Genomic DNA, 26,328 nt, shown 5'->3' on the forward strand with positions numbered 1-26,328 from the left:
GAGCCCACGTATTTACTGGTATATGTGGCTAGCCCTTCTTCCTAGTCGACTACTGGTATTTCACTGGCTACATACTTTAAAGTAACTATGAGAGGTGTACATGCTTCATATACATTTCAAGACCAACACAAGTCTGAACACCAAATTAACAACTATATCCATATCTTTCATTATTAAACAATAATAGATGATCAAGTCACACCACAGCCATTACTTTAATAATACTGACCGTAGCCAATTTACGAAACTGTCCCCTGCTACCCATAGTAACCGAGAGGAAGCAGAAGAAGACAAATTGGAGTAAGTGAGAGGAAGCAGAAAAAGACGAATTGAAGTAACTGAGAGGAAGCAGACGAAGAGAATCGGAGTAACTGGGAGGTTGTTTGACTAATCAAGATTGAGAAAGGTAAATTTAAGCGAGTGGGAGAACTTGAGCAAGTGTGAAATGGTGAGCTGAGGTAAGCGAATGGAGTAATCAAGAGTCACTTGGAATAATAAAGTGTGCATATGAAAATCAAGCTGGAAAAGTAGATGTATACATGTGAGAATTCTAGAAAAAAGTAATTGTTTAGAACAACAACTCGAGTAAACAAAAATGCGTAATTGATGAAAGCGTTCTTGCGAGAAGATCGTTTGGGGATGACCTCACGTCCGACGTCCGTTAGCACAAGAATTTAGCGCTTCGTCTCCTGAGCTACTTGAAGGAATACCGTGCCACTTTATAAACAAGGTCATGATGGCCCTAAACGAAAATGGCGTCTCTAACACATCCAGTATGTTCGTCACAGCTGACACATTGCAAATATTTTCATCGCTGCTCGTCCTCAGTGCATGTTCATATCAACATGGAGTTTTCACAAAAAAGACTTCTTATGATTTCTAGTTGATTCTAACTGAAATGGTTCTGTTCGGACATCCAGTATAACTGCCACGGCAGCCTTCTTGAAAATGTTGTTATTGCTATATCATCCTGAACAAAACGTCATGTCGAAATAGGATTGCTATCAGAATATGTTTAGCTGGCCCTGAATGAAAATGGTTCCTTTCAGCAGCAGTCCTAAACTATTATTATCGCTGTCTTGAATTTAGGATTATATCAACATGGGGTTTTCACTAAAGTATTCTTTTATCATTATTTGTTCATTAATGTGAATAATACTTATCTAAAATACAATATGGCTATCTGAAAATGTTGCCAATCCGACAACTAATAAGCTCAAATTCATTTTAAGTCTCACTAGTTTACAAATGGACGGGATAAAGGTGGACACAAAGCCAATTGTGCTGAACGTTAGCATTAAAGAGAATTAAACTGCTACTGTGCTGCTCTCAAATAAAATATACTGCCGCGATTCAGAAGATCATTAATGATGATAATATAGGATTGAATGATCATGGCTGGGTGTTTATTGATGTTAAAATTTAACCTAATCACTCACAAAGTAAATAAAGTCTGAAGGACTTTATGTTACATTTGTGAGTGATTAGGTAAAATTTACATATCGATAAATACCCAACCATGATCATTTAATCCTGATAATTCCAGTTTCGTCCTTGCTATCGTCAAAACAATGTATTCAATCGACAATGCATTCGAATTTAACTACCGCCTACTTTCCTTTCATTTCGCCGCTTCACATCGCCCCATAATACATAACCTGTACATAACCTGCATATAATCACAAGAACAGATTGACAACTGCCACAGTTAGGTTTATTCAGAAACTTCATACTTTACATGTCACGCAATGTCTACCCGTGGTTTCAACACATTTCGTGATATTATCCCATACCAAAATAAAGGTAATAATTATATGATTATTTTTACAGGAATATTATTTAATATCATTTTCAACACCGTTAATACTTAAGAAGACCCCTTCAGTGATCTGATTTCAATGTCAATTTGAATGGGCAGTTGTTAAAGGTAGATTTGCTCGCAAAACCGGCTATATGTTTTGTCTGGTTGCACAGTTTAGTATTGGAGCGCTGGAAGGACTGTGTGATTAGAGTGTTTGAACTTTGGATTGGAGAGTTTATCAATGGTTGCTGACCTTGGTTTGAAGTGAAAGGGGGTTGGAGTTAGGGTCTGATGAGGGCAGTGCATGACCATCATTAGCCATATTTTCCAAAACTGAACTAATGATTTGTTTTATTCAGTGCTAGGTCTTCGACTGCAAGCTTTTAGAAAATACTCACTTTGTGGTCTTTCAGAAACAAAATACTTTTGTTGCAAACCCAGCATCACTCATGGCCTGAATTGCTGTTGCATGGAGTGAATGACCAGTATAGCATTGCACTCCTGCATTCTGGCAGATGTCTGGCATGAATGTGGAGAATTGCTTTGGTTTGACCGGTTCATAAGTATACCATTTGACAGTGAATTCAGGAGATCTTGGTGATTCCTTACTGCATTGTATAAGCAAGACTTTTGAGGCTTGTCATAATTCCGAAGGAAATATTTTCACGGATTACACTGGACAAGTGTTTGTGCCAGTTGCATACATTATTTTGTCTGATGTTTCTTCAAGCTGCTCATCAACACCACCTTTTGTGTTTTTTTTGTTAACTGTTTCATTATTTAAAGTAATGTACTCCATGCCAGATTCATCATTTTCAAACTTTAAGGAAGTTGGGGTCAGTTGATGGCGAAATTCCATACCTCTGTTCACAAAATGAATAGCCAGCAGATACGATATTCTGAATCGAAAGGCAACAGTGTCAAATATTTTAAGATACGCATTGATATTTCCTAATTCTTCCAGTAAAATTACTTGGTAGTGCTGGGTTAGCCTTGAAACACCTGATTTTAACTTCAATTTTAGTTTTGCATTTAACATTGAATTAGAATTTGTGAACTCTTTGTCCTTGACAATGTCAATTTCTTTAATAATGTCCTTCAAGTATTTGTTTATGGCTGCAAGAACATTTTTCAAGGAATTATGGTGATATTCTTGCGACTGATTAGCTGGCGTTTCTGTGACCCTGGATGATAAAAAAACTGGGTTGGGCCCCAGCGTAGAACCTTTGTCAGTGGCCACTCAGCTTGTCTGACGTGATTATGTTGAAGCCAAGTTTATGTCCAATAATTTGAATGCACCAAGCTGTAAGTAAATAAAAAAAAATATTCATAGCAATACAGTTCTTACGCTTTGCAAAATCATTTTGAAATACTATAAAGACAACATTTCCTGCAATTTGTACATATATTGAATATGTATGGTTCTGATTTATGTATGTAATATGGTGACAGTTGTAATTATATCCTTCAACATTTTCACAAATTTATACAGAAAATTCTTTTCTTGAGAAGAAGAATAGCAACGCAAAAATTATGTAATTTCTTTTTCATTGAAATGAATGACTACACATCCAAATAATCTAACTTAGTAAAAGAATTACCTTATGGATTGGTATATACATTTTTCAGTGATGTGGATTCGCATGGGTGGGAATATCGTCATAACATTATCATGTCAACACAGTATGCACTATGTTTTTATACATGTTCAAGATCTATCCATCAAAGATATTTCATGCAATTAATCTGATTATCTTCTTCTTGTAGTTTTACAATTTCAAAACTTTATTCGATCCTTGAATAATGGTCTCATAAAGTTTTGTTTTTATTTTTGTGAAAGTGCTGTTAATCACACCATGCCACCAACACCCACACGACTTAAAATAAGCAAATAAATAATAAAATAAAAAACAATTACTATTTGAAAATGCCAATGCTATTTTTTGTGTTTCGTTTAGTAGCCTCTGAGTATTCATTTATTTCAATAGCTTGTACCTCCTCTTCAGATATTTCTTGAATCTTGGTTTATAAACCTCAGCGACCTCGAAATTGACTGGTCGAGTCCCACGCTATTACCGTTTTTGTTGTGTATAAATAAGACAAATAAGATAAGAAGAAGGTTAGACCAGCACATTGCAGCACGAGGAAGGAATAAATAAGTATTTGATGTGGATTAGACACACAAATTTGTATATGGGTAAATTTACAGTTGAACCTGTAGACCTCATGTACTTTAATGGGTCAATGTAAAAAGACAAGTTTAACTTGAAGATCTCGTGGACTTTAATGCGTCAATGCAAAAAGACAAGTTTAACTTGAAAACCTCGTGGACTTTAATGGGTATATGTAAAAAGACAAGTTTAGCTTGAAGATCTCATGGACTTTAATGGGTATATGTAAAAAGACAAGTTTAACTTGAAGATCTCATGGACTTCAGTGTGTCAATGTTAAAAGACAAGTTTAACTTGAAGATCTCATGGACTTTAATGGGTCAATGTTAAAAGATAAGTTTAGCTTGAGATCTCATGGACTTTAATGGGTATATGTAAAAAGACAAGTTTAACTTGAAGACCTCGTGTACTCTAATGGGTCAATGTACAAAGACAAGTTTAACTTGAAGATCTAATGTACTTTAATGGGTATATGTAAAAAGACAAGTTTAACTTGAAGATCTCATGGATTTTAATGGGTATATGTAAAAATACAAGTTTAACTTGAAGACCTCGTGGACTTTAATGAGTATATGTAAAAAGACAAGTTTAACTTGAAGATCTCATGGACTTTAATGGGTCAATGTAAAAAGACAAGTTTAACTTGAAGATCTCATGGACTTTAATGGATGTATGTAAAAAGACAAGTTTAACTTGAAGACCTCGTGGACTTTAATGGGTATATGCAAAAAGACAAGTTTAACTTGAAAACCTCGTGGACTTTAATGGGTATAAGTAAAAAGACAAGTTCAGCTTGAAGATCTCATGGACTTTAATGGGTATATGTAAAAAGACAAGTTTAACTTTAAGATCTCATGGACTTCAATGGGTCAATGTTAAAAGACAAGTTTAACTTGAAGATCTCATGGACTTTAATGGGTATATGTAAAAAGACAAGTTTAGCTTGAAGATCTCATGAACTTTAATGTGCATATGTAAAAAGACAAGTTTAACTTGAAGACCTCGTGGACTTTAATGGGTCAATGTGTAAAGATGAGTTTAGCTTGAAGATCTCATGGACTTTAATGGGTCAATGTAAAAAGACAAGTTTAACTTGAAGATCTCATGGACTTTAATGGGTATATGTAAAAAGACAAGTTTAACTTGAAGATCTCATGGACTTTAATGGGTATATGTAAAAAGACAAGTTTATCTTGAAGACCTCGTGGACTTTAATGGGTATATGTAAAAAGACAAGTTTAACTTGAAAACCTCGTGGACTTTAATGGGTATATGTAAAAAGACAAGTTTAACTTGAAGATCTCATGGACTTTAATGGGTCAATGTAAAAAGACAAGTTTAACTTGAAGATCTCGTGGACTTTAATGGGTCAATGTAAAAAGACAAGTTTAACTTTAAGACCTCGTGGACTTTAATGGGTCAATGTAAAAAGACAAGTTTAACTTGAAGATCTCATGGACTTTAATGGGTCAATGTAAAAAGATTCGTAAAAAATCCGAGACATATTCTTTTTTACAGAAAGTTTTAATACATTATTAGGTGACTCTACATGAAGCAGCTCTTTCAGATCCAGATATGATAATGGACAGAGTTGACATAACCTGAATCATGTACATGTTTTATAAAACTGTAGAAACATTGCAAATTGATGAAAATAATACTGTGTTTTAAATGTATGTCCTTTTGTCTTTTTAATAACGCCTACAAGAAATGTGTTAGGCAAATTTTGTATCTGAATGTTCATGTATCTTTTCAAATGATTGCCAAAGATCAATATTTAAAAGCATACATACTACTATCCTGATAGACCGTGTTTTCTCTCTCAGCGGACTTCGTCGATTTTAAGAACCAATTATGCGGAGTAAAAAAGTACTTGAAACACCATCTACCTACACATTTCACAATTAAATGAGAAAAATATGTTCGGGTAAATATGTTCATATTTGTCACGTGGATGATCCATTGCAAGCACATATTGTTGATATGTACGCATATACAAATATACAACCGTCGATAACAAATACATATTAATATTTAGACATATTCTTTACAAATAATGTTGGAGTTAAAGAGTGGAAAGGAAGGGAAATTACATTAACGATGCTTCTAGAGAAAGCTTCTGAGTGAAAACCTGGAAAGATACAAGAACTACACATACTGTAAGCCTATAATTTGGATACAGTTTACACAAAATGAAACAGAAAATAAGTTGACGTTTTAATATATTTCTAGTGAAATATATATATATATATATATATATATATATATATATATATATATATATATATATATATATATATATATATATATATATATCTGTGTGTGTGTGTGTGTGTGTGTGTGTTATTTTGAACATTCTGTTAGGTCATGGCAAGCTATGATCTTCATAAAATTCCACCCATAGGAAAAAAATTAAACACTATGGGAAAAACAAATAAATCAATTTAAGTTGATGTTAATGCTTGCATGAGCAGCTATAATCTAGCTTTTAAAATAATTCAACAACCTTTATATTTTAAGGCGAACAAGGACCCCAAATTTCTACACGAGTTTCGCAAATTATACCAGAAACTGTGTTTGCATTTCCGATTACTAATGCCAATACAAAATGACCAATTCCGAAACAAGTACAATATCAAGGTTGTTTGGGAAAGCAATACGGAGTCCAGGTGTTTTCAAAAACCAGATCATCATATTATGAATACCTTTATGCAATGGTGTTGCTACTCTTGTATTGCAAGCATCACGTACTATATATATATATATATATATATATATATATATATATATATATATATATATATATATATATATATCATTCAATGCATACTTAACTCAAAAGCATTGATTTTAACATTGATAAAAAGAGAAAGGACAACATCGGAAAAGCTGTTGGACTTATCGACTAGAAAAATATCAATAACTCCATTCTACATGAACTGAAGAATATGTAATAGGAATGCAACAGAGCTTCCACGAACATACAAATAGATACATGGTAAAAACAATCTACCCCCAAAAAACGTTGGAGAAGATGCATGAATACAAAATAAAGAAGGGATATGAAACATTTCTCATCTCAACTACTGCTACAATTCCAAATCATTGTCAGCTATTGTAACTTCTAATGCGAAATGTTTTATTACCAATCGCGACTTTCAACAATTTACAAATTAAGTGACAGATAATTAGATTTCATTCAATATATATGGGATACCTCATAGACGTTTGTAGTTAAAGTTGGGAAGCCTGTATATGAATTGAATAAAGTTTGATTATACATCCGTTTGAAAGAGAAAACAAAATATCGGGAGTAAATAGAATGCCGAGAAGAATGATTATGCCGAATATGCAACATTTACCTGTCTTTTTCGGTTCACTGTATGCCTGCGTATTGTCCAAATGACAACTATGTTTCTGTTTTAAAAAACAAGTCAAAAGACATTGTTTAGCATCAACTAACGTATAGTTGCATGAAATATTGCAAGGTAAAATACGACCGAACAACTTAAAATGTTTACAATATCAGAGAAACAAGTTACTAGTAAAAGAAACCATGATATCTTTCTCACGTAGATAAAGTAACTAGAAATTCATCAAGGAATCCACAGTTACATCCTACGCTGCCTTTGGCCTCTAGCAATAAGGCTTGTCCGTCCAGAGCAAAGTAAAATAAACCCAGACTTCCAATAATTTAGTTAACAAAATCGCTTGAGTGACATATGCAAAGTAGAATACACTGGCTTAGCTTGGGTGGCCTCTGGTATAGAAATTGATTCAGTTACTCGGGTTATAAATAGTCACCAGTGTAGCTGGTCATTTGGATTTTAATTTGCAACTTGCAATGTGAACAGTATCCACAAAACAATAAACAGGCCGACCAGTGAGAATGAAACTAACCATAAGGTGTTGATTTTAATTATCAACCAGAACAATAAATACAGAACAATACAAATAATCCAACAAAAAAGAGAACCAACATGCCGTAAGATATCATATTAAGCAATTAAAACAATAAATGGGACGAGAGGAAACGGGTGAAATATCTCGGGAAGCGTTATAAAGAAGGATCAATTTGAAACATACAATTCAAAAAATATAAATTGAAAGCAAAATCTATAATGTCATTATCCTTTAAATGAGTCACAACCTGTAAGGTTTTTTAAATTTTCGCTTTATAAATGTTTCGCAATAAACTGTATGCCTACAGGGTTGTGCTGCAGAATCGCTCGAGAAAATTTTTAACCAATGGTGACGATGGTCTAGATGTAATAGGCGATCGTTCTCTTTGAAGAGAACACAAAGCAAGAACGAAAGAACAAGTGTTTAAAAATTATGGTGATTTTTACAGCCTCGAAATCTTTATGAAAATACTGAAAGAGGGAATGAATGTAAATAGTGACCACGAATATATTATTAATGCACACCGGAACAAACACAACTCACATATTTACAACGTACTGAACAAATAAAAAAGAAATAATTTGATAGATGCTTTGTCGAATGACGTGTCAGCAATTTTCAATTACTGTGTGAATAGTTACCGAGAAACGTTATAAGTGAACTCCAACGAAACTACAAAGAAATTTAAAATCGAATAAATAATTGTAGCATACAAAAGACTAACCCGAACAACATACTAACTGGGAACAAAAGAAAACTCTCTCTGAGTTACGCAAAGCAAACATGATTTAGAAGCAATTATTAAATAGATCGAGTCCGAGGACTATCCAAAGAAAATGTGTATGAATGCAAGATAAAGGCAATGTAAACAACTCGCGGTTTATTTTTTGCTGATTCGTCACGTGTGTTGCATTTTGCAATGTTGTACCTGCTGCGATTAAGCACTCTCAAACAGAAACAAAAGATTATGTGAATCGAGAAATGATAATATTGGCGGGATCCAGTGCAGATGGATGAATCAAATAAAATACTAAGCTAATGAAGAAAGATTAAAATGATTTGGTACAGGTTTACCTCTAAGACTGATGTATGCAAAATTAATAAAGTTTTAAAGACTGATTAGGTGGTAAAACTGGCATAACTAAAACCGATACAAACACAGACATAAAAACTAAACTGAACACAGCAAATATGGTAAGAAGTGATACTAATACAGTTCAAAATGCTTTTAGCTTTCCAGTACATAGATTATATCACTGAATGTTTGGCTCTTTATGCTTTAGAAAACCAATAGTAATAAAGGAGTTTGAAAACAAAACCGAAAGTATGCATATTGATTTATGTACGAAGCCAATTAGATCTTTTGTTTTTGAATTAGGTGTGAATAAAAGTCATAATATCAATTGCACAAGAAAAACAACTATTACTAATGAATCCACGAATCCAAGTGTTAGAAAGATTGCTGGGCGTTTTCAGAGATGCTAATATATTCAGGATATTTGTTAAATGTATCGATTTAAGTATGATCTATCATGGTTTCGAGAACTAAATTAATTATAATATATTTATGAGATGAAAACGTCATTCAAATAAAAATAAAATCAGGCATATAACAATTTTCTTCATTTGCGTGCTGAAACTTTACGATCCAAAGCGTTAATATTAATTTGATTTAAGTGGATTACAAATAAACAAAATATTTTTACTTACTGACTACAGGTTGTTTTAAAAAACACGTTCACTCTAAGAAACACCAGGCGAGAGCTGACGATGCTTACACTGAAAAGTAACGTACGTACTATCTGTAATAAAATAGTGTTTTATTCAATTGTTTTAATCGCAAAGAAAACTATGTCAGGATGTATATTAACAGCTGTTTGTGGTGCAAAATGTATTACTCTTAAATTTAATGAAGTTAAGCCAGATAATTCGAGTGGTGTCCACAGAGACGAATGGCAGTTGCATGACTAATGCTTAGAGGAAATATAACTAATAGTCATGTTCAGTAAAACAATGAGACTTATAAGGAGTATTTGAACGAAGGATGAAATGAAAAGAATTTTTTATTCTGAATTTAAAAAGACTTGAATGATATTGTAAATCACTATGTATCTACTGATCCCGATGTATCTACCCAAAGTACCTGTGCATCTATTCACCCCGAAAATAAGTTAAAACTTCAAAAAAGCACAGGCTGAATAGTTTGTGTCAGCCTTCTTATGAACAGACAAAGACACGGCTTTTTTGTTAAAGTTGGGATGGGTGTTGGTGTGAATGTTTTGTAGCTACACTGTGCTTTATTTTGGAGTTTTAAACATGAAAGCATTTTTGAAAGCTTGGTCTGAGTATTTGGATTGCTCTGTGCTGGTTTCAGCTTCCGCTTAATACAAATTTAAATGTGGATTTTAATAACGCTTCAGTACGTAATTTTAATTCCGTACCTGTGAAAGGCAGCACTATTTATATGGAAGAGCGAAACGTTTAAAACTTAATGACTATGCAACTGTTATGAGATACACAGATCTGTGGTTACCTCATTATGTATGGCCAAAAATGCATTTGCGAATAATAAATTGAGAACATTACAATCATGGCACAAAACACTCGTCATAATATTGGTACGGTGTATTGCAAGGGGTCATAATATCATTAGACATTTCGATTCCAGCAAGTCATTGTAAACCTTATTCATTTGCTCAAAAACCTCCGAAATGATAGTAAGTGGTATCCATGACAAGAAAATGAAACAATGTTTGTTGAAGTACGATACAATTGCTTCATAATTATTTGCACAAACAGATAATAACAAATATAAAGATGGAATTCGGTTCTTTCATTACTTCAATATGAGAAATAGAATTACCGACATAGCATTCAATATAAATTTATTAATCTTGCTCTCTGTTCTCCAAAAATTAGCTTAGCTTGAATGGTGTTTTCACACTGAACATAAAAAGGGAGAAGGTGATCGAGAAAGGTTTTGTAACTCAGGTATACAAAAACAGAGTTCAACAGAGTATGAAAGGCCAACAAACTATTTCTTAATCCAACGGTTTCCAATTAATAAAGATTCCCTGTTTGCATAATCCATTAACATTCCTTGCTTAAATCCATGATTTGTTCAATTTATCAAAACCTGTTATAAATCCTGCTAATAAAGAATTCAAAAGAGAATCCGTTACTTCCTGGACGCTTACCGTTACTCATGATTTTTATGCATTTTGAAACTTCCAAACCACCTAATTCGTCCTGTATTTTTCTTTTCTTCATCATGAGTCAATGTAGGAACCTCCAATCTTCCAAGCATGTCATCTAGTTTTATGTCACTTATTTTATCTACGGAGTAATATATCAGAGAGATTTTATACTTCATTCGAAATTTTAAATTGATTGGTGATTATTTGCAACGACTTAGATTTACCCTATGTTATTTAATTTGTTAATATAATGATTTTCTTCCAAGTGACAAAAATGGTCTGTCTTTTTCCCCCTATACTCTCCACCAACTTTTGTCGTACGACCTTCTATTAAACCTAAGCTCAATATATTGTAATTTTTGTTAATACTATTTTCAAAACATTCATTTGTCTTTATCAATTGCATATCAAGGGTTGTCATCGCCGGGGACGGATGTGGGAGATAAGCATCCACTTCCCTTGGAAATCTCCCAATGGAATGCGTCTGATAGTGCCTCTGACAGTCAAATACATCTCCTGGCCTATAGGAGTGGCGGAACCTGTTTAAACTGTTTGGAGAGGGGATAACAGGCGAATTTCTGGCGCCTCAAAACCAAATGCTTCGGGCAAATGGCGCTCGTTAACCTTGGGTGGTCGCCCACCTAGGAGAAGGTAAACTTCGATTTCAAACCTTCATTGCCTTGCGACTATACCCCTCTCATGGAAAAGGCTAAGGAAGTTAACCCCAACAGAAAATCTGGAGACGGAGTCCCTAAGGCGAATTGGCATTGATTTCAGTGTTATCTCGGCAACTCCTGCGATCCATCTGTTGCCATGACGTATCGGCTTGTCCTTTCCCTTGGATCCATCAGCTGCGTGGAGAGGAGGGAGCAGCTGCATTGGCAACAGTTGATTCTTCATATCACCCTGTCCATGCTTGCGCCCTGGAGAGGACACTCCAGCTTCGCTCCGCAGAGTCGACACAACACGGAAAGCAGCAGTTTATAAGTCACCGCCAGTGGTTGCTTCTGATGGTAAGAGAGACCAACAGGTTGCACTTGACAGCTACCGCCCGCCTCAAACTGAGCAGCCCCCAGCCAATAAGGTGCCGTCTCGCCAAAGTTCGCCTGCCTTGCTAGGTGCATAAGACTTAAAGTACGTGAGTACCTGACAAGCGGACTGCAACTACTGCACCAAGAAATAACAAAAGAAAACCAATAAGGAAACCTCCAGTCCTCAAGCTACGTACCTGGAATGTCTGGACCATGGTGTCTGGGCTTTCAGATGATCTCCATACAATCAGCGATGTTCGAAAGACTTCAGTCATCAACGACGAACTTGCAAGACTCCAGGTCGACATCGCCTCACCACAGAAGACACGACGACCATATTCCGGGTCCCTCAGAGAAAAGAGCTACACATTATTCTGGCAAGGAAAGAGCACCTTCGAAGCAAGATAGATTGATGATGGATTCGCTGTCAGGAACATTCTAATGGGGATGACAGAACCTTGCCAACAAGGAAATGGAAGACTGCTATCTATCCGCCTACACACCACAAACGACTTCAACGCTATGGTGGGTGCCGACCATGACCTTGACCCTAATGTCTTGGCAAGTTTGGCGTTGGGAAGATAAATGAGAATGGGCAGCGCCTTCTAGGGATGTGCTCGTACCACGACCTCAGCATCACTAATTCATTCTTTCAGACAAAGCCACAGCACAAAGTGACTTGAAGGCATCCCCGGTCTAAACACTGGCACCAGCTGGACTTGATCATTACAAGACGGTCAGCCATGAAGGGTGTGGTTCTTACCCGTACCATCCACAGTGCTGACTGCGACACTGACCACTCACTGGTGTGCTGAAAAATGAAGCTTCAGCTGCTTCAGATCCACCGCTCAAGGCAAGATGGTAAACCACGCATTGATGTGAGCAAAGCATCATATCCAGACAAGGATGAGGAATTCACCTATGCCCTTTCCATGACGTTTGATTCAGGACCCCCCAACGGCAGTGCCAAAGAACGATGGGATCACATCAGAGAGACTGTGTACATCACAGCCACATGGATCTTTGGTAAGAAGCAATCAAAGAACAATGACTGGTTTGAGGCGAACTCCGCCATACTCATGCCATACTCATGCCAGCCATAGAAGAGAGTCGCAGTGCTCACCTGCAATACAAGCGATCCCCTGCCAGAAGACACTACAGGCATACAGGTCTACCAGAAGCAAGATGCAGAGATTAGCACGGCAGTGTGCCAATGAATACTGGATTCAGCTCTGTCAGAGCATCCGGTCATCGGCAAATATCGGAAACATCAGAGCCATGTATGATGGCATAAAGAAAGCAAATGGCCCCACGAAGAAAGTGACAGCACCACTGCAGTCTGCCACATGCGATACCATCCACAACAAGGGCAAGCAGATGGAGCGTTGGGTGGAATACTACTCTGAACTGTACTCCAGAGAGAACCACGTGACCAATCATGCCCTTAACGCCATTGAATATCTCTCTCTCATGGCCGAACTGAACGAGAAACCCACTGTAGCCGAAATAAAGAAGGCCTTAGAGAAACTGTCCTTAGGTAAAGCCCCAGGTCAGTCAGTTCATTTACCTCGGCTCTATCATCACCAACAACCTCTAGCTCAAGGCTGAGCTCAACAAGCGGATCAACAAGGCATCAACAACTCTCTCCAGGTTGTCTCAGAGAGTGTGGAACAACAGCATACTGACCCTGAACACTAAGATCACTGTATACCGTGCCTGCGTGCTAAGCACTCTCATGTACGCCAGTGAAACCTGGACTCTGTACGCCTCACAAGAGAAAGGACTGAGCGCCTTTCACATGCGATGCCTCCGACGCATACTCGGGATCACCTGGAACGATCGAGTAACAAACAATGAGATGCTCGAGCGTGTCAAGATTCCCATCATGGTCACACTTCTCCGCCAACGTCGCATCAGATCGCTTTGCCATGTACATCGGAGTGATGACAGATGGATCTCCAAAAACATATTTTATTCGAAACTCGCCTCTGGTAAAAGGTCAGTCGGACGGCCACATCTTCGCTTCAAGGATGTCTGCAAGCGCAACATCGATGTCAACACATGGGAAGAGCTTGCTCAAATCAGATCAAGCTGGCGACATGCTCTGATCACTGGTCTGAAAGCCGGCGAGGACAAGCTACGCTTGTTAGCTGATGAAAAACGATCGCAGAGGAAGAAGAAGCAGCTCCAACCAACACCAGACGCAACCTTCAAGTGCAGAAAATGCAGCAAGGACTGCCACTCCCCTGTTGGACTATATAGCCACATCAGACGCTGTACAACCACAAACCGCAACATCTCTCATGGGCGCAGTTCCATCGTCTCTCGAGACTAACGGATGCCAACACATACTCTACTTATAGAAAGAATAAAGATGCCTATTGATTAAACACCAAAAACAAGTGATTGCAATATACCCTAAAATCTATTCGGATCAGCTAAAGACTTCATTGGCATCCCAACCACACATCCCATCCACCATCCATCCAAGTTAGAGAGTAGTAGTTACCACTTGTAGTATCACTTCACTTACAATTCTCTTTTTCTCCTTTACTCTTTCAAGAATTGCAATATGAAATGCTGATGCAGTGCTCAATGAAAGTATTAAAAACTTAAATATACCTGTAAATAAGAATCTTTATATAAATAATGTCTGGGACTTCATGATCCCAAAGTGAGTAAATATGTTATAGTCATTATTCACAATTTTCTACTGTTATATATGTCAGACATCTTTTGTTCATACTAGGAGAATAATTATAGACAGTAAATCAGATGATTAGATTCAGTATCCATACTTACATTATATCAGATAATTAAATAATATTTACTTTAGATACTTAAATGATATCAAATAATTAAATTAAATACACTGTCCATACCTGATAATATTGATTCATTATCCATAATTTCAGATACATTTGTAGGAACATTTCACTCTGATCTCCGATTTTAAACATGTATTGCACATGTTTGGTTATATAACATAACTTTAACGAAAACAATCTCAACAATTTGCATTTTTCATATGTTGATATATCCTTTTTCTCATTTACTTTCGCAAGGCTAATAGTTCGATCATAACACGAGTTAAGAAAGTTATAACACATGTTTGATAAAAAAATTATAACACAAATTCGATACCTCAGCTGATTCGTAATGCTGAATATTCTAAACCAGAAAAGTTTTTTATAAAAATAAAAATGGAACACATTATTTTAATGTATTCAGAGGAACTTAACAAAGCAATAATTACATTATCTGTCATAACGATAAATTAGTGTAATTAATGTAGACGGAATATTTATTCATAGTTCGGTGTAAATATCGAACAAAATTCAGATTAATTAGTATCGGACGGTACATGCAATAATTTTTAGCATGATTTTTCTTTGCTTATCCTGACACGTAATAACTCTCAAATTTGCTGGGGTCTGTAGACAACATTTCTGATTGTCACCAGCAAATTCATCTAGAACAGCCTTCTTAAAATTTGTTTAATTCTGTTTAACTTTCCTTGCATCAAATAGGTAAGTTTTAAAGATACAATTATTTCACAGATTCCGTCATAGTACTTTGGTTCGCTTTTTAAAACATTGATCCACGTGTCCGGATTTAAAATTGCAAACAATATGATTTAAAAAAGAGACTGCTTGTAAGAACATACTGTACAAGTCAATAATAAAAGGATACTCACAAATATTCAGATTTGTCGTCTTTATATATCAATCACTCTTTCTAACTTAGCATCATTTTATACTCGTTCTTAACCAGAAATATGTTTATGTAATATACGTATGCGAACACACATTCATTCGAGAATATACATTCCCATGCACCAGATGAAAGGAGACAGACATACAGACAGACAGACAGGCAGATAGGTGAGAGCCACAAATGTCATATACATGCATACTGTGTCTGACATAGATATTTCTCCAAACTGTATACGCTAAAATTTCCAACCGTTTAAGGAAATATAATTAAAATAATCATCAATGAGACTCGTACGTGCGCCCGTCTGTTCAAGAGTGGTTCACATTTGTGCATTTTAAAAAAAAGTTATTTCATGAAAAATATAATGAATATTAATAGAAAAGCAACAGTCTAAATCAATAATAAAAGACCTTAAGAAGTCAGAGTTTTTTTCCTCTTTGTCGTTCAAAATCCATAAACTGCTATGATTGAATCTTAACAAAATAAATATATTTTCATTATTTTTCAAGCGAGATAAATTGTAAGAACTTTTTACGCAGCCATGCTCTTTAACACAATCAAATAATACAAACTAGAGAATAAGGTAGTAATAGAAAGATATTTTCCTCTTTGTGCAGTGTTTAACTCTTTATGCAGCGTTTAAATAGATTGTCAGATAAAACTTCATTATTTTTTCTACTTCCATCTGTTGCCCCAATTGATTCATATCTGTGTAGGCATCTGTACTTTCGGAATGGTAGTTAAGATTTCTTAGGTACTGTTCTTTATCAGTCATTAAAGAAAATTGCAACATTCGGATCACACTTAAGGTGTAACCAAGAAGCAAAGATATACAATATGGTCCTTTTATTGTCAACATTTTGCAACTCTGTTTAACTCTTACAAATGAACATACTAATTCAGATGTATGTCCTTTTAATCATTCCCAATGGTTGAATCTGTTATGGTTATTTCATATGCCAAGCCAACATCTGTTCATTACAATCAAACTGTGTTGCCAATATATTTTGTCTCTGTATTTGTTAAATTATTATAAACTATAGTTTGTACATTCTGTGTTTAAGCTACATTATTTTATCCATATTGCCAACATGAATGATCCCGCTTCATTCCCATTTAACATCTTCTTAAGGTATATTGTGCCTCTAACTTACGTCCATTGATGTAAGTTGTAAACAGAATGTTTACATAGCATTTTAGTTCAAGGCCAGGCTTCTTCACAATTAGAGTAGGTTTTACTGTTGGATTACGACAGTCTCTGTAACGACATAGCTCAAGCAAAAAGTGCTTATAAATAAGGATTTCATAAATTATTTGTTCCTGTTTGGGATCAGTTTGTGGGAATCCATTCATGATCCGAGTTTACTGTTGTGTTGCTGAAATGAGATATAATCCGAGATGATTTATGTATTTAAAACATTCATTTGAATTGCTAAAGTGCTAATTAAGTTTTTGAATTAATACATTAATTTTGATTTGTGTGGATTCATTCAAAGACAAACTGGATTGCAACATTATACTATATCGGAAATCCAAGACTATGGGAATTTCTGCGGATCATTTAAGATTATTTGAAACTTATTTTAAGATTCGGTTGAATTTTCAATTTGCATTGGAGGGAAAACATTCTTGCTGAATTTACTTAATTTGTTGGTTTCATTATCTTTATGTTACATATTTGAAGACCTAGCATTGTAACATGGGGGCGGGGTGCTCGTCCTGGATACGAATTTCTTTAAAAGATTTCAGAGATAATTAAAAAAAATGTGCCTTTAAAATTTAAATTGACTTTCTTTAGGAATTTTCATTGTCGCTGGAAACGAACTTGATTCCACACAAGTGATAAATAGTTAGTGAAACAACAAACTGTCACAATGCCATCAAATCTCGAGAACTGTACTTCAGATCCAACCAACAGTGTGTTAAAGTATGTGAAAAAGGACGCGTTGCTTCACCTTGTTAGTCATTATGATCTTTCTGAAGCAAGAGCGTCTTTATCAAAGCATTAGACAAAGAACATTTTGATACAGTATTTATTGAGATAGTAGTGTTTTGGTTTCATAGGTAAGTCTACACCTGGTTTTCATAGAAAGTTAAAGGAAGTACAGATTAAAAGAACAGATGGAATTTTAATTAAGAAAGTGTTAGCTTTAGCAAAATAAATTATATAAATACAAAATCTGTAAGCGGGAAAGGAGAGGTATATGCCGATTGAGACAGAGAGAAGAGTAGATGGAAATGCAGATGCAGATAATAGAAAGGAAAATGCAATATAGGTTAAAAGAACTAGAACCGACAGAGGGAACCCTACCACACCTTTACACACAAAATCAGTTTCTGGTGTTACCAGAAATATTAGGTTATAACCCCGTTTTCACATAAAAGGTAACATTTTGTTCACTTTGAGAAAACTGCTGCAAGATTGAAATGACAAAGAGTGTATTGGACTGAATTATTAAAAAGTCGGTTGAATGGTTAGGCTCGTGAATCTTCACTTCACTGTCGGTACAGCAAATAGCTGATTATTATGTAATTAAGGAATGTATCTTGAAGGATTATAAGCTGGTATCCAAGGATATAGACAGAGATTTTGGAATTGTAAGAAAGAAACTGGAGAGGCCAATGTCGAATTTGCAAGGGAAAAGAACAATTATTTGATAGGTGGTGCTCAGTCAAGTATATTGATCACGATTAATATAACCTCCGTCAGATCATTTCAATTGAAGAGTTCAAAAACTGCGTCCATAGTGATGTCAAGACATACCGTGATGAGCAAAAAGTGGAAACTTTGGAAAATGCAGCTTGTAGAGCTGAAGATTATTCCTGACTCGCAAAGTTTCATTGGTCAATAAGTCTTCCTTTCAGCAACTTTCTTTGGCAAATGGTCATCTGAGCCTCATGTGATTACTTCCCAATCTCAACCTGGCACAAATGTAAGGAATCGAACTTCTAATATGACTGATTAGAAATCCATATATTTTCCTACGTGCACTTACTACAAGAAGAAATAGCGTGTTATTTTTAACACTACAGATTAAAAACTAAACCACAGCATAACGACAGCGATGTTTCCTTTGCTCTTATTTCAAAGAGGTCAGTGTAAGGGTCTTGTCTTGAAAGCGATACATTTTCTTGTTCAAACAAACCCAATTCTGATTCTGTTTTGGAGACTTATTAACCGTTCACGTCAGAAGATTCAATATTACTTTTTGGTGATTCTGCCAAGCCTATTCCTATTAAGCTATTAAAGGACACATAACTTCTCAGATTCCTTTGTTATCAGGTACTTTGACTTTGTATGCTAAGCTTTATTTACTGAAACTAACGTAATGTTTGTAAATGCTGTAGATCTTGTCACACTTGTCAAATGATAGGAAAACCCAATCAGTAGATACCTTAGGCTCATCTTCAACAAATTCCTGTATTTGATGAACCATTTAGCAGAATAATTGTAGACTATTATCTGTCCCGTACCTAAGACCAAGTCAGAGAATCAATTCGTTTTGACATAATGTCAGGAATCTCTTACAAATTAAAGGCCCTTCTTAAATATGGGCCAGTTCGTTCATCACCAAATTTCAGTCAATTATTTAAAATGTATGTTGATGTAAGTGATGCATCAGATAAAAATGAGCTAACCAAGTACCAGAAAAATAAATCTACAGTTAAGAAGGAATGTTTGGTTTTGATATTGATTTTTCAATATTTTGAAGCGTGTAGTTAGGTCAGGTCTTTCCCTGGTAGCTGTATTCAATGATCACAATCCCCCTACTTTCATAAACAAGATGGAAAATAAGTATCAGAGTTTGCTACAGTGTGGGTTAATGATGCAATAACGCAATATTAACATTAGGCACGTCATGTAAGAGATAATGCGATTGCAGATGTATTCAGATAGATAGAAGTACTATATTGCTTCACGTTGCGTAAATGTTGTGCAATCAAGTTAAGTGTCACTCATAAGACATCTTCCTATGTAATTTTGATTGTTATCTTATCATATTCATATTTGACAATAATGTAAAAAATGGATTATTGTATAAATCTTTCATTTTAATGTTTACATAACTAACTTTTGTCAATGATTGTAATTTGTAAACAGAATGTTTACATAACATGCGAGACAATCTTAGTCTTTTTTACAATTAGACTAGGTTTTCAGTTGTATTGATTTGTTTCTCTTCAAATATAGGTCAAGTGAAAATGGGAAATTGATAAATAAAATAATGTATTCATCTTTTTAGATCATTCTTTGGGAATCCATTTTTAATCTAACATTATGGCTGTGCTGTTGAAATGAGATATAATGGTCCAGGAATGGCTTATTTAAAATATTCATTCGAATTACCAAAGTACTTATTAACTTTTGGAATAATAAGTTACATTTGAGTTTGTGAACTCACTCGAAGACGTTGTAAATTGCATCACTTTGCTATATTAGGACATTCAAGACTATTTGAATTTATCCTGAATTTTCTATATATTTGGACTTGTGATAAGACATTCAGGATTGCTTGAAATTCAATTCACAATATTGTAAGTGTCATTTGAATTTTCATTTTGTCTCAAAGGAACCAACACTGTTTGCTGATGTTTACTTAAACTGTTGGCTCGACTTACTTTCAGTTGCATATTTTTAGACAGATAGTGTCGTAAAAGTATTCTGAAACATACGCTTGTACCATTTTATCTCTAAGATATTTATTATATTGGCAGTTATTATCGTGTATCCAAGCCGCGCTTGCAACCACTCCAGGCCGAAATGGGTTTTTAAAAAAAAAACCACAAACCTGTACTTTTAATTATATGAAATGTACTAAAGTGTATATGTTTATTCTCTCATGCTCACACCAATGACAATGAATAGTACGAGTACAGCAGTGAACTATTCTATATATTGCATGGTAGTCTGTATTACAATGGTTAACTTTGAATAATCATGTCACTATGTCAGATTTTAGTAGTTCCGTGATTTGCTTTACTAGTCAATTCCTACCATGATAAACTTTAGTAAAATACCGTTGTACTAAACTTAAGTAGTCAAACACTAATATGTTAGTCATACGAAAGTAATCAAACCCTACTTAGCTAACATTAAGTAGTCGAACACTACTTCGCTAAATTTTAGATGTCGAACACTAATGTGCTAAGAAAGATACGATATGACCAAAATTCACATTGAAGTCATTATTGTCATTATTATTATTGTTATTATTATTATTATTATTATTAGTAGCAGTAGTAGTAGTAGCAGTAGTAGTAGTAGTAGTAGTAGTAGCAGTATGTTGCCTTTTACATAATAGCCCAGTGCTAGGGTCCGATGGGTGGCTCATGCCTCTTTTGTACAACAGTACTGCTGCTAAACATCTGGATGGGTGAAACTGGTATTTATTCATCGGCTAGCTCAAAACAATACCACGTAGCTACATCGCCAAATTTGCTGCAAATATCGTCACTCTTGGCATTCCTAGTAGTTCCTCATCGCCACTCTCAGCTAATCCAATCTAGTTAGCTAAACATATCAACATTTTACCAACAATCTCAGTTTCACGATCCCTACCTAAAATAGTAAACACATATGCGTTCTACAAATTGTTTTTCCAAGCACACTAATCAGTACATAATGCAAACACTCCCATGCGTATGAATCTCAACAATGCATGAACGAAACGTAGATGTACTATTAATAAGGCCTTAAGCGAGCTATGTCAAAATATAATACCTATACAAATATCCCATTAATTGTTAGTTAACATTACATATCCATATTTATCACTAATACAAAAATACATATTACCCATAACCACGTCACATAAACCATACATAATCAGCGAGTTACTTTAAATATACGGTAGTACATGTTGAGAATAAAATACCAACGCAAATCTACACTACAACATTGCTTTACAATAGGAAACTGAGCACGAGTTCACAAATTAGAAATATAATAATATGAAACATAACTAACCAAACTTGCTGGCTCAGAACTAAGATCTCCGCCATAATGGCAGTCACACTCTGCCATCTAGGCGTAAAATGACCCTCCCCTATAGTGCATGCTGCAGTATGATGATTTTCGACAATCGGTGTCGATGAGAACCATTCAATGTCATCGATTCACTGGGGGTGGCTCCGGGGATGGCTCATCAGTCCGATCCAGGCCCGGAAGAGTCTGTGGGGGAACATATATGTACAGACTGCTGACTGGGTGTTGCAGAACTGCTTTTCCTAGAGTTGCACAGATCACCTTTCTCAGCTGCGTCCAACATATTTTTCTGCTCAAACGCTGTCGCACCAGCATTGACTTGACTGAGCCAAGCAGATCGATCAGTAGCGACACTCTTCCAGCTGTCACGGTCATAGTCTAAGTTCTTTAGCGAAGCCTTGATGATGTCATTGTACCTATACTTGTGACCACCGTTAGATATCTTGCCTTGTCCTCCATGGAAGACATTCTTAGGTATGCGTTATACCGGCATTCGGACAAGATGGCCAGCCCATCGGAGTTGTACCTTGCACAACATGGTGTAGATGCTTGTCATGCCGGCCTGAGTGCGCACCTCTGTGTTAGGTACCTTGTCATGCCATCTACGTTTCAGTAGTTTTCTCAGAGAGCCCATATGGTAGTGGTCTAATTTTGTAACATGGTAGCTATACACAGTTCAGGTCTCGAAAGCATAGAGGAGGGTGGACAGTACAACCGCTGCGCAGATTCTGAGTGATCAATGGCCTTGTGAGTTTCCAGGACTTTCGGAGGGTCAGCCAATCTCTCGTTGATCTCTACCTGGGATAGACGGTTGATCACTTCATCGTTGATGAAAGATGTCCTGTTGAGAACACAGTCAAAGTATTCCGCCCGTCGATCCAGTATCTTCTCGGTTATGAGAGCGCTGTCATCGGAGCACAAGAGTGGAGACGATGCCTCTTCTCTAGCAGGGACTGTATTTCTTCACAGTTCTCGTCAAGCCAGTTTTAGTGCCTTCGCGCAGTGACGCCATGAGTTTCAGATGCAGTAGAGTACACCAGACGTTTGAAGGTCGCCCAGCATTTTTCTACGTCGTTGGTATCAGGGTCTGTGGTTTCCAGCTGGCTTGTCAGAGCTTCGGACAGAGCCTGTTTAGCGTTGCAGACTTTCAGCCTAGAGACGTTAAGTCACTTTGGGATTTTAATTCCTTGTGGTCATCTGGGAGGGTGCATGCAAGATGTTTTATTACGGTTAGGCAGACGGCAGACGGTGTTTGTGATCAGGAGATCATTGGCTGCGCATATCCTCTAGAGCAGATGTCCATTGCTGTTGCAGTTGCCAAAGCCATGTCTACCAATAACTCCCTCCAACTAGATGTGGTCCGCGCCAACTCTGGCGTTAAAACCACCAAGAATGATCAGCTTGTCTGACTTTGGTATTAAAGCAATCAGAACTTCCAGATCCTGGTAGAACTTAGTTTTTTCCAGGTAAGGGTAGCTTCAGCATTATTGGCCGGTCATTAAATCCCTTTTAATAAAATGGAGAGCTTATTCACCAAACTCGACTTGACAGCGAAAACAACTCCAGACTCACGATGTTCGTCGGTGCCACGTCCACTCCATGAAGAGGTATAGCCAGCTCCAATTCAGTCCACTGGCGCTCGTCGGCCATGCGAGTTTGTAGCGAGCAAGTTCTCTTGCCATCAGGGCAGTTCTTCTCTCTGGTATGTCAGCCTCTGTACGATCCATTAGAGTGCGTATGTTCCACGCAACAAGAGTGGGTGGAACCTTTCGGTTTTTGTGCGTGTTTCGACCGCAAGAATTGGATTCCCCCCAGCCGCGATAAGCTGGTCGGGGTAGTTGAATCAGACCTTTATAGGGCACCTTTTCTAGCCACTTCATCAGGCTACGGAGGCAAAAAGCGCTATCCTGAAGATGTCTGCTTAGTCGCTCAAACGGGTGCCGACATCCGTTTCTGCTTCAGGTCAATGGAGGACAAACCTATGGCCTTAAATTCCTGCGTGAAAGGTCCGCCACTACGGTTGGCAGTACATTCACAACAGCCACGTCTCAGCTCGACCATCGCCGCAGACGTAGGCACTGGTGATGACAAAAATGACTTGCGACTGAGTTAGAATAAAGTGATGGAGAGTTGCGCTGCGTCAGCCTCATTCTCTTGTCCAGGCCCAACTTTGTCTAGTGGCAAGGCTTAGTCAAGACGGCTGGATGGGAGACTGGGTGCAGTGAATGACCAATGCGTCCTACGTGTATTGCAGTGCTCTTAACGCTCCATATCGCTTTGCAGGTTCCGACTTCATGCACGTTGACCACCTGGTGGTTCCACCGCGCAGTCCGCCGGGTCCAGTCTTCACATGCAATTAGTGACAATGAATAACTCATCGAGGGTTTGAGACCCGTCGGTTACACTCAACCTGGTTTAGCCGGCCAGTCGAAGCCAATGCCCGTGGTGTGGCAGCTGCGTATGCTACAACTTCTTGAAGCCACAGGTGAGAGCTGGGCGCCATGTGGGGATCAAAGGTGGACTAGCTAATCCCCCACCAGAGGTACAATCCCTCCATGAGCACCCTTACACCACTTACACAGCTGCTGTATTCCTTTTGCCTGAACATGTAGCCGGGTTCTATACTTCACACGTGCCGCGCGAACGACTAAACTCTCGTTTTCACGAGCACATAAGAATAGTAAAGTTAAGAAATAATATAATATGATGTACTATATGCATTAATTTCGATTATCTGGTAGTCTATGTCACATCAGAGGCGTCATATGAGGTATTTCGTAACATCTCTTCAATGTTTTTAGACAGAGCTGGCTTTTACAAGTATATTTTTGAATAGTTCATAAATACGCTACGAACGGCACTGTATAAACTAATAATTTATTATTATTATTATTATTAGTAGTAGTAGTAGTAGTAGTAGTAGTATTTATTATTATCATTATTATCATTATTATTATTATTATTATTATTATTATTATTATTATTATTATTACAGATGATAGATTGGAATCAATACTTATGCCCATTGTATTTTCCCTTGTCTACATGCGTAAACTAGAGCAAAATGCTCTAAGTGTCTCTAGGATAAGCGAAATTAATAAATACGTATGAACATGTTGTTGTTATTTTGTTGTTGTGGGGTTTAACGCCATTTTTCAGCACACGATAGGCTATATATGGCGGCCAGTATTAGCGGTGGAGGAAGAACCCGGGAAAACCCCGGAAAGAATCACACACCCATGAGAAGCTACTGGCAAGTTTTCTCATACACCCATATTGGCCGAATCCGAGACTCGAACCCACGCAGACAGAGGTGAGATGGCAGTGATCCGTAACAGAAAGCGTTTTAGACCACTCGGCCACTAGCCCCCGCCCCCACATATGGAACAAGGAAACGGTCTAATTTTTTATCCAAAATTGCAAAGATCAATTATCTCAAAATATAGATAAGATTTTAAATGATATAAAAAACCTACTGATTGCTTGGAAACAATTACTTATTATATAGCATGTTACAGCAAGTAGAACGAAGACAATCGATAGAAAGCAAAACCTAGCTGTGATATCTCAAAGAAGAATTATTAAACATCAGCCATGGCTTCACACAGATTGCACAACCGTCAAAAGCAAAGCCTTAAGATTTCATGCCCCAGTTACCAAGTGAAGAGTATCAATTCAAAAGTGTTCTCCATGGTATAGCAGTTTTAGGGACTAGCTTCGCACTGATAAATTGGACCGCCGTAAGACTGAGAGACTCTGATTTCCACTAGATTCACTATTCATAAGCAAAGCTATGAAGCCGCTAAGAAGAATGTCACAAATATAGTCCATGCAGCGAAATCAGCCCACTACACTACTGAGATCATAGAAAGGTCCAGCTGCAAAGAGATCTTCGAGATTACTAACAAGCTAATGTCAAGGAACAAATCTACACCACTTCCAACTACCTTCTTTCCAGTCGACCTTCCGAACATGTTTGCAGGTTTCTTCCGGGACGAAGTACATACAATTAGAGACAAGATTGACACCACAATTTCAATTGACTCGTCGTCACCATACAGTTCGGGTACTGAATGTGAGCGGCAACAATTAGCCGCATTTCAACCTGTCTCTATGGATTTAGTACGTACAATCGAGATGAAGGGTGCACCTAAATCATGTGAACTTGATCCAATTCCAACATCACTGCTGCTTGAGTGCTTAGATCCAGTATTGCCTTCAATAACTGATGTTATTAATAACTCTCTCTGATCCGGAGAATTCCCATCATTTTTCAACACTGCCATTGTAAAAGCCTCTGCTAAAGAAACCAACACTAGACCATAACGATTTAAAGAACTACCGCCCAGTTCTAATCTCCCATTCATATAAAAATCTTAGAAAATGTTGTTCTATCCCAGCTTGTATTTCACCTAAATTCAAACAGTCTTTCAGTCTTTTTAGCAATGTACAATCTGCATATCGCCCTTGCCACTGTACTGAAACTACTCTTACAAAAGTAGTTAATGACATTCTCTCTGCG

The 26,328-nt window shown here is 36.8% G+C and overlaps 1 protein-coding gene across 1 annotated transcript in view; it reads left to right on the forward strand.

The window, feature by feature from the left end:
• Window positions 1–26,328, forward strand: part of LOC149772586 (uncharacterized) — a 93,426-nt gene that overhangs the window by 44,335 nt on the left and 22,763 nt on the right. The window lies entirely within an intron of this gene.

This window comes from Sinohyriopsis cumingii, unplaced genomic scaffold (assembly GCF_028554795.1).
Source record: "Sinohyriopsis cumingii isolate HCF-2022 unplaced genomic scaffold, ASM2855479v2 utg001387l, whole genome shotgun sequence".
Classification (NCBI taxonomy): domain Eukaryota; kingdom Metazoa; phylum Mollusca; class Bivalvia; order Unionida; family Unionidae; genus Sinohyriopsis; species Sinohyriopsis cumingii.